The sequence below is a fragment of the Piliocolobus tephrosceles genome, chromosome 2 (genome assembly GCF_002776525.5).
Source record: "Piliocolobus tephrosceles isolate RC106 chromosome 2, ASM277652v3, whole genome shotgun sequence".
NCBI lineage: Eukaryota > Metazoa > Chordata > Mammalia > Primates > Cercopithecidae > Piliocolobus > Piliocolobus tephrosceles.
The window spans coordinates 187,972,900-187,981,704 of NC_045435.1; the positions used below are offsets into that span (position 1 = coordinate 187,972,900).

Genomic DNA, 8,805 nt, shown 5'->3' on the forward strand with positions numbered 1-8,805 from the left:
CTCAACTTCAAACATCAGCCATGGGTGGCTGAGGGTTTATGAAGCCACCAGGTAAACAAGAACTGTACTATTTTTACACCTTCTCCGCTCTACACATCACCTTGGTCCCTGTAGAGCTAATACAGCATCTAGGTAGTAAGAGACTCTAAGAAAGAGGAACTAATGCTATACCTCCATTCCCAACCACAGGCTTCCGCACTCAAGCAAACCTCACCTGGGGGAGGATGTAACTGTTGATTCCACCAGCTTTTAAGTTTGGATTAATACCTTGGACTCCATTCTAATTACCGAATTGGCACTGTGTTTTGTTTGTGATTTAAAGTGTCTGTAGAGCTGTGGAGATGTCATGGCTCTGCCAGAGGTTATGTCCAGGAACACATGAAAATTATGCCACACTGTAGTGCAAGGAGGACAGAGAGAGAAAAGAAAATTTGTTTTGCTTGTATCATGAGCTTCTGTCAAACACACTGGTTACAAACAGATGAGCTTTTTAGTTAGTTAAATGAATTCTCCCTACCTAAAGTAATTTTATGTAGAGTCAGACTAGGAAAACTCAATATGTGATATCTCCAGCAGCCTGTGGGACAGTCTGAATTGTTTGTGCTTTCTGGGGAAAGAAGCGTGTGAAGAAAAAAATAGTAGCAGTGGCCCATGAAAATTCTGCCTTATGGGCTGTTTTCCTGAGAATGTTTCTAGCTGATTTTATTAAGGAGGGGGACTGACTGTGAAAGACAACAGAGGTGCCCCCTTAGTACTTGAAGAATTAGAAAATGTGTTCAGATAATAGCTTGAACCCCTAGGTGTGCCAAGAGGAAGGGAGACAGCAGGCTCTTAAACAGTGTTGTTAAAATTCACACTTATTTAAAACACAGCAATTAGCTAACAAACCTTTGTGACAGACTGCTATGAATTTTGTGCTAACTCCATACACGTAAATTAAACCATTCCAAGTTCCCCAGGTGCAGCTTTTGACATTTGTTTTGTACAAGTATGCTGGCCGTGGGGAGGCATAAACTTTGCTTTTAATTCCTTTGGCAACTGAGCTGTGGATCACTTTGTTAAATTTCTTGAAAGAGATTCAAAAACACTTTTTTGAAGACAAAAAATGTCTCCATTGCATGTTAAGCTCTAAAATGTATTCTAATATGAGTAGTTTTCAAAATGGTTTTTAGATCTGACTGCAGACAGTTACTATTATGTAATTATGGTATATATAGTCATGTGCCACATAACGATGTGTTGATCAACAATGTACTACATATGAGAAGATGGTCCCATAAGAGTAGAATACTATATTTTTACTGTACCTTTCTATGTTTAGATACACAAATATCACTATGTTACAACTGCCTACAGTATTCAGTATAATACCATACAGGTTTATAGCACAGGAACCATAGTCTATACCATTAAGCCCAGGTGTCTAGTAGGCTCTGACATCTAGGTTTATCTAAGTATACTCCATGATGTTTGTTCAGTGACAAAATTGCCTGAGGATGCATTTCTCACATGTATCTCAATCATTAAGTGACACGTGACTGTAATTTTTTTTCCAATCAAGTGCTCCTCTAGTTGCTTTGTATAAACTCATCAAAGAGTAGATAAAAGCCCCTAAGAACTACTCCCCCATACACACACACGCATCCTGCAGAGAGGGAGAGAGAAAGAAAAGATGTCAGATTTCAAGAATTTCTAAAATGTAAAAAGTGTCTCTAACAAAAAGGCATAATACCTCAAAATTAACTATAAAATCAAAAATTTTACTTATCAGCCTTTTCCTTTGAATTACGGTCATTAGCATAAACGCTCTGGTCCTCTTTGAGCTATTTAAGCATAGGGTTTCTATTTTTCTACTGTGTACATTCCCTGCAAATCTAGCAAAATAGTGAGTATATAATAGGTGCTCAGAAAATGTACGATTGAATCAAACAATATGGCAGGAAAAACGGTCCATTTTAAAATGTTGAGTATGACATTATTTTGAGTAACTAGGTAAACATTAATTATTTCATAAATAATTATTTAGTATCAGGGCATTGATTGATAAAAATGTTTTCTAACTAAATTGGGACTTAGCTTAGACCTTTCCTTATTGAAAATACGGTCTTTGACTCTGCAGTATTAATCCCGTCAATGTCCCATCCCAGAACTACAGAAGAATCAGAATCCATATTTTAACAAAATTCCCAGGTGGTTTATACATGCATTACAGTTTGAGAAATGCTAATTTATACTACTGGTTTTCAACCAAAACTACTTGTTACAATCATCTGGTGTTCTTTTAAAAATATCAAAAAAGGGGGGAAAAGAAAAGAAAAAAAACCTACTCCTGGGCCACACTCCAAACCAATTAAATATGCATATGAGTCCAGGGATGAAGTATCCTTTTTAATGCTCCATGAAGTTCTCAAGTGCAGCCAAGTTGAGAAACATTGGTTTAAACACAACAACGAGATATGCTGGCTATGCTGGAATTTTCTGAACTAAATGAAATTGACTTTTGAAAGTAAATCAGAGGAAATAAACTTCCAATACTGTATATCAAAACTCCAGTAAGACATTACTTAATACCTTACAGATGTTAGGACCAAATGGAACGACACTTTAGTCTAAATATGCACTCTAAGGCTCATAAATGCAGTTCAACAAAACATCCTATCTTCCTCTTCTTTGACGCAAAATCATCTTAAACAGTTAACATCAGTATGCAGACTAAAACTGAGCTTCAAAGTTCTGCAAACTTAAAGCAAACTTTCCTTACTGAGCCTAAAGAGGATCTAATGTTATGTCATATTTCATCTTTAAAGCCTGAAACACTGTTTTCCCTTAGGAAAAATCAAACGAATCAATTCTCCCATCAAGTAAACTAATATCTCATTATGACTTAGATTCTTGTTAAAAATTTGGCAGAGTATTCCGATTTGTTTTCATAAATCACCATAACTATATAGCACATCCAGAAATCTCCAGAATGAATAAATATTCTCCAAGCACACGATAACTAAATTGACCTAATATTTTGTGTTAATTCATACCATCAACAAAATGACTTTCAAAAAGGAAACCTTTTCCTAAAAGCTAAATAATACAATTGCCTGGGTATATCATATTTTTTGACAATATTGATAAAACAAAAATAAGAGATGATTTTTTTTCACATTTAGTGTGGAATCCAAAAGGGTCAAAGCAAAAAAAGCTTGCATTCATAATAGATAAATCAGGAATGTAGAAAATATGAATTCTATTTTAATTCTGGAGAAAAGGGTAAACAAAAATTCGAAAAGAGGGTAATTAAAATAATCAAAATGATTTATTTTCTTATTTAGTCCTCTAATCAACCTAAGGAAGTAGCTATTATTACCCCCACTTTCCAGAAGAGGAAACTGATGTGCAGACAGGATAGATACATTGCCAGGGTCACACTTTATACTTTATTGAGTAGAATGTTAAAATGACCTGACTCCTAGAGCCTTTGCAGTCAGACAGACCTCCACGAAAATCTCTAACATACTCCTGGTTATCAAGACTCTACTTCTCAACCAACAAGAGTGGAATTCCAGAAGTCTAGCCCTAGAAACTTACAGCAAATGTCTAGTGAACCTTAAAACGTCCCTGGGATCCACTGTCTGATGCCAGCTGCTTTGTCTCTGTCTCTCTAAATGTTCTGGTCTACATCAAGGCCATTCAGGTGTGTTAGAACTCACTAGGTATATTCAAGTATACAGGATATCATCAACGCTTTCTAAGGACATCATCAGGCTTGCATCATTTTCACTTTATAAGTAAGTCAACCTTCAGGGTTTTTTTCATATTTTTTAATAAAAAAGGGAATCATTGAAGATAAAGGACAAAACATAAAAAGCCCTCGCTCTTTAAAGACTGACAAACAAGGTAACTTAAGTATGACACAACTTTGTTCACTTGAAGAGCTGGCCTGGAAACATTTCTTTGTTCAATAACAGAGTCAAGTCTCATCTCAGATGATTTTTTAACCTACTCTTTTTCAACAGATGCATCTGTGTAAGAGGAAGTAACATGCGATGTTATATTCCTCGGTGTTGGGAGTTTACTGGTCACTCAAACTGCAGAGTCCACAATTGCAGGCAGTGCTATTCAGATGGACTAAGAATCAAATGAAGACCCGGGAGTTGTGTGATGCGAAGGGCCTCATAGAAAGGGTAAGCGGCTCTTTCTTTCTTAATTATTTGTCATGATAAGTATTGATAAAGCATCAAGGGTCAGCAAAGTATGTCCCACAGGACAAATCCAGCCCACCTCCTGATTCTGTACAGTCAGGAGCAAAGAACAGTTTTAACATTTTTAAATAGTTCAGAAATTAAAAAGAAGAATATTTGAAGAAACATGAAAACTGTGTAAAATTTAATTTTCAATATCCATAAATGAGGTTTTGTTTTTGTTTTTTTTAACACAGCCATGCTCATTCATTTACTTATGGCGTATGGCTGCTTTTAAGCTATACACCAGAGAGTCTGGTGTATACCATGGCAGAGGTGAGTAATTGTGACACAGATTGTGTAGTGTAAAAAGCCCACAATATTTACTATCTGGCTCTTTAAGCAAAGGTTTGCCAACCTCTCTCTGACACAATAATGAAAAAAAGAAATGCCTTTCAGCTTAGCAAATATGGCAGTGACTCTGTTACTTGCTCTTTCTTTTGGCCTGAAAATAAACTGAATCTCTGCAAGCTTCCATTTTCTTCTATGCATTATGGGGATAAAGAATTGGCTCATAGGAAAGAATTCATTTAGCAGATTGTTTTGCACATAAAAAAGCACTTAATAAATTAATGTTTTCCTTAAGTTGGAAGTACTTAGCACCCTTTCTCCTTCTCTACCTGCCAAACTGGTACTGTGGTCCTTCAAAGGCATAACAAAATACTGTATTTTCATGCAATCTTCTCTGACTGCTCAGTTTAAATTACTTGCTTTCTCTATGTTTCCACAGCGTTCTGTTTACCAGTCTGTCATATTATGATCCTTAATCTACCTTGTACTTTGGTTATGTCTAAGACCCTTCTTAAATGCAGAAATTATTTCTTATTAATTTCAGGACTTGCACAATGTTAAGCCCAGATAGGGCCTTATATATAGGGGACATTCAATGTTTGCTAAACAAATGAAAAGCTGGATGAAGATGAAAATGAACAACCAAGTGGGGGTTTACTTTAAGTAACCCCCAGTTAAATAAATTACTTTAAGTAATTTAATAGGTTTACTGCCCTCCCAAGTAACAGACAACATGTTAACTAGGAGTTTCGGTCAAAGGAATGTCAGAGAGAGGCTTTCTCCAATAAGTGTCAAATATTAGACTCTGTCTAATTTCTATCTTGCTATATTTTACCTATGAAGACATATATTCCACTTGGTTTTAGGGTATAAATTAAAATATGTCATAGCAATAGCAACTGCCAGAGTCAAAAGAGTCCTTTAGTGAGAAAATGGTAGCTAATAAAATGAATATGTTAATTAGAAACTTTGAATACATTCCATTTTTTTCTGCTGCTCCATCAATCTTACTCCATCCTGTATTACTAACCCAAATGGCTTTATTAACCACGTTCTTTTCAAAAGTCTATTTGCTCTTTTGAAACACCCCCCCCCACACACACACGACCTCACACATGCATAAGTACACTTTTACAAAACTAACAAAAGGAAAAGAAACTCAAGAAAAAATGTCTATGAAGTGACATATCTCAATAAAGTTCTTACTAAAGTAAAAGCAATAAAAGTCTGAATTATGAAAGAGAAATAAATCTCTTCTCATTGGTTATTTGCTTCAAGGAACCGATGCCTTGAGGAATCAGATGTTTCATGCTAATTTAAATTTTTGGCACCTGTAGTCTTCAATCACATGAAACCTGAAAGGCTGCTTTCTAAATAATGACAACAGATTTCCTGACAATGCGAAGAACAGATGTCACTAAGGTAAGCAATGGAGGTTTAATTGAGTCTTAGTCCTTGGAGAGGTGATTTCATCTGAGAGGGAATCACAGGTTACATGGTTGATTAATGCATCTTAGATAACTATGTTTGACTGACTGGCAGCATAGCGTCTCCAGGAAGAACCCCAGTGTATCATCTCAATGCCCTGATCCATCTTTATGCCAAAACACAATGTGCAAGGTATAGCTGCAGCCCCCATCTAAAATTCCCATGCATTACACTTTTCAATGGCCATAGATTAAAGGTATTTAAATACATGTTAGTTATTTCCATTTCCCATGAGAGTTTAATAAGAAGATTCTATCTTCTCTTTTTAATGAGAATATTAACAACATTAGCAGGGGCCAAAAAGATTCTCCAAGTCTATGAATATTTATATATCTGTCTCTATATCTATCATCTATCTATCTACCTAAATTACCATTCAGTCCTCTCTTTTCCTGTAACATATCAGTGGAGATGTTATAGTAGTAAATTTGGCATTGTGGACATTTATAAACATTTGATTAAAACCATGGATTTCCCTTCCTGAAAATATTCATATGCACATACAGAAATTTGCTGTATAATTTACCTAAACCTATTCATGGACTCCCAATGTTAAAAATTTTATAGAACATTTTAAATTATAAAATATAATTTCTGTGCCATTCAAAATCATAAAAACCCATTATAGACAATTTTGCACCAAAAATCACAAATTTCTAAAAATGCACCTTTAATAAGTTTGACATAAATCATAGTTCTCCTTTCACATCACATATTCGCTATTCTATAAGGTGCTTCACCTCCCACTTTGTAAGAATCCTTTCTGTTTCTATTAGAGTATCCTCGTTCCCCCAAGGGATGGATATCTCAGATTTAAAGATAAAGCTTTTATTTTAAAACATGAATACACAACCCAGCACGATACTATGAAATCTCAGAAGTTCTTCCTAATGTTTAACGTAAATATTTCCTATGCCAGATGGAGCTATTTTCTTTGTCACTTTCGCATCACAGGCTAGAGGATTATAAACTGATTACCCAGACTGCACTTATCTGCTCTACATACTAGCAAATTCTGCTGCTTCCAATTTTCCACAAAGAGCTCATCCTTCAAGCATCTACTCTTTCACCATCTGGGGTGCTGTGGTGGCCTTTATCTAAAACTAGACTTAACCCCAGACCTCTAGACGTGGGTTTTCAAGTGGAGTAAGAGGCCATATGGGATAGATAGCTCTTTTCTTTCATACTAGGTGATGGCTGATATAGTTTGGATATTTGTCCCTGCCCAAATCTCATTTTGAAATGTCATCTCCAATGTTGGAGGTGGAGCCTGGTGGGAGATGTTTGCATCATGGGGGCAGATGCCTCGTGAATGGCTTAGGTCATCCCCTTGATGATAAGTGAACTCTCTCTCTGGGTTTGCATGAGATCTGGCTGTGTAGAGTGTGTGGCTTCTCCCCCGCCTTGCTCTGATTTTGCCATGTGACATGCCTGCTCCTCCTTTGCCTTGTCATGACTGTAAGCTTCCTGAGGCTTCCCTAGAAACCAAGGGGATGCCAGCACCATGCTTCCTAGAAAGCCTGTAGAACTGTGAGCCAATCAAAACTATTTTCTTCATAAATTACCCAGTTTCAAGTATTTCTTTATAACAATACAAGAATAATCTAATACAATAGCCTACTTTAATAAAGTTTGAACTTCGTATGTAAATGTTACACATTACTAAAACATTTTTATTTTATTTATTTATTTTTTTTTGAGGCGGAGTCTCGCTCTGTCGCCCGGACTGGAGTGCAATGGCCGGATCTCAGCTCACTGCAAGCTCTGCCTCCCGGGTTTATGCCATTCTCCTGCCTCAGCCTCCGGAGTAGCTGGGACTACAGGCGCCCGCCACCTCGCCCGGCTAGTTTTTATATTTTTAGTAGAGACGGGGTTTCACCGTGTTAGCCAGGATGGTCTCGATCTCCTGACCTCGTGATCCGCCGTCTCGGCCTCCCAAAGTGCTGGGATTACAGGCTTAAGCCACCGCGCCCGGCCCCTATTTATTTTTTTTTATTTTTCATTTTTTATTTTTTATTTTTTTGAGATGGAGTCTCACTCTGTGACCCGGGCTGGAGTGCAGTGGCATGATCCTGGCTCACAGCAGCCTCCGCCTCCTGGGTTCAAGTGATTCTCCTGCCTCAGCCTCCCTAGTAGCTGGGATTACAGGCACATGCCACCACGCTGGGCTAATTTTTGTATTTTTAGTAGAGAAAGTGTTTCACCATGTTGACCAGGTTGTTCTCAAATTCCTGACCTCAAGTGATCCACCTGCTTTGGCCTCTCAAAGTGCTGAGATTACAGGCATGAGCTAACACACCCAGCCCTACTAAGACATTTTTAAATAGTGAAAACCACCCACTAGAACATAAGAGAAAATTTTTTTAAAAATGCCTCTCTTCCAAATTTCAGCAGTCTTAACTAATTTTATTTCTCTATAATCGCATAGCTTTTTAACCTGCACTCAGTGTTACCAGATGTAATCAACGTACATAGAGCCATTTGTTGATCGTATACACAGTACTGGTTAAATGTGAACTCTGGAGACAGACTTTCTTCATTTGAATCCCAAACCCAGGGGTTATCAGCCCTGCAATCTTGCTCAGTTCCTTCATGTGTAAATAAGGGATAATAATCGTACCTACCTAATAATATTACTGTTAGGCTTAATAAACATAAACCTCTTCAAAAGTGTTTGGCACATTAAAAGGACCTAATAAATGCTATATTTATTATGACTAGTTATTTAGTTCCTCTATATAACACTATAAATAACTATTATGACTAGTTATTTAGTTCCTCTATATAACAC

General features: G+C 36.9%; 1 protein-coding gene and 1 long non-coding RNA gene across 5 annotated transcripts in view; one reads left to right on the top strand and one right to left on the bottom strand.

Moving 5' to 3' along the window:
* FGF12 (fibroblast growth factor 12) overlaps positions 1 to 8,805 on the bottom strand; it is a 595,999-nt gene that overhangs the window by 103,640 nt on the left and 483,554 nt on the right. The window lies entirely within an intron of this gene.
* The window catches only part of LOC111544293, a 19,256-nt gene continuing 14,455 nt past the window's right edge, over positions 4,005 to 8,805 (top strand). Inside the window, exons 1-2 of the long non-coding RNA XR_002732100.1 lie at positions 4,005 to 4,178; positions 5,805 to 5,948. This is a non-coding gene — a long non-coding RNA (uncharacterized LOC111544293). The remainder of the gene's footprint in view (positions 4,179 to 5,804; positions 5,949 to 8,805) is intronic.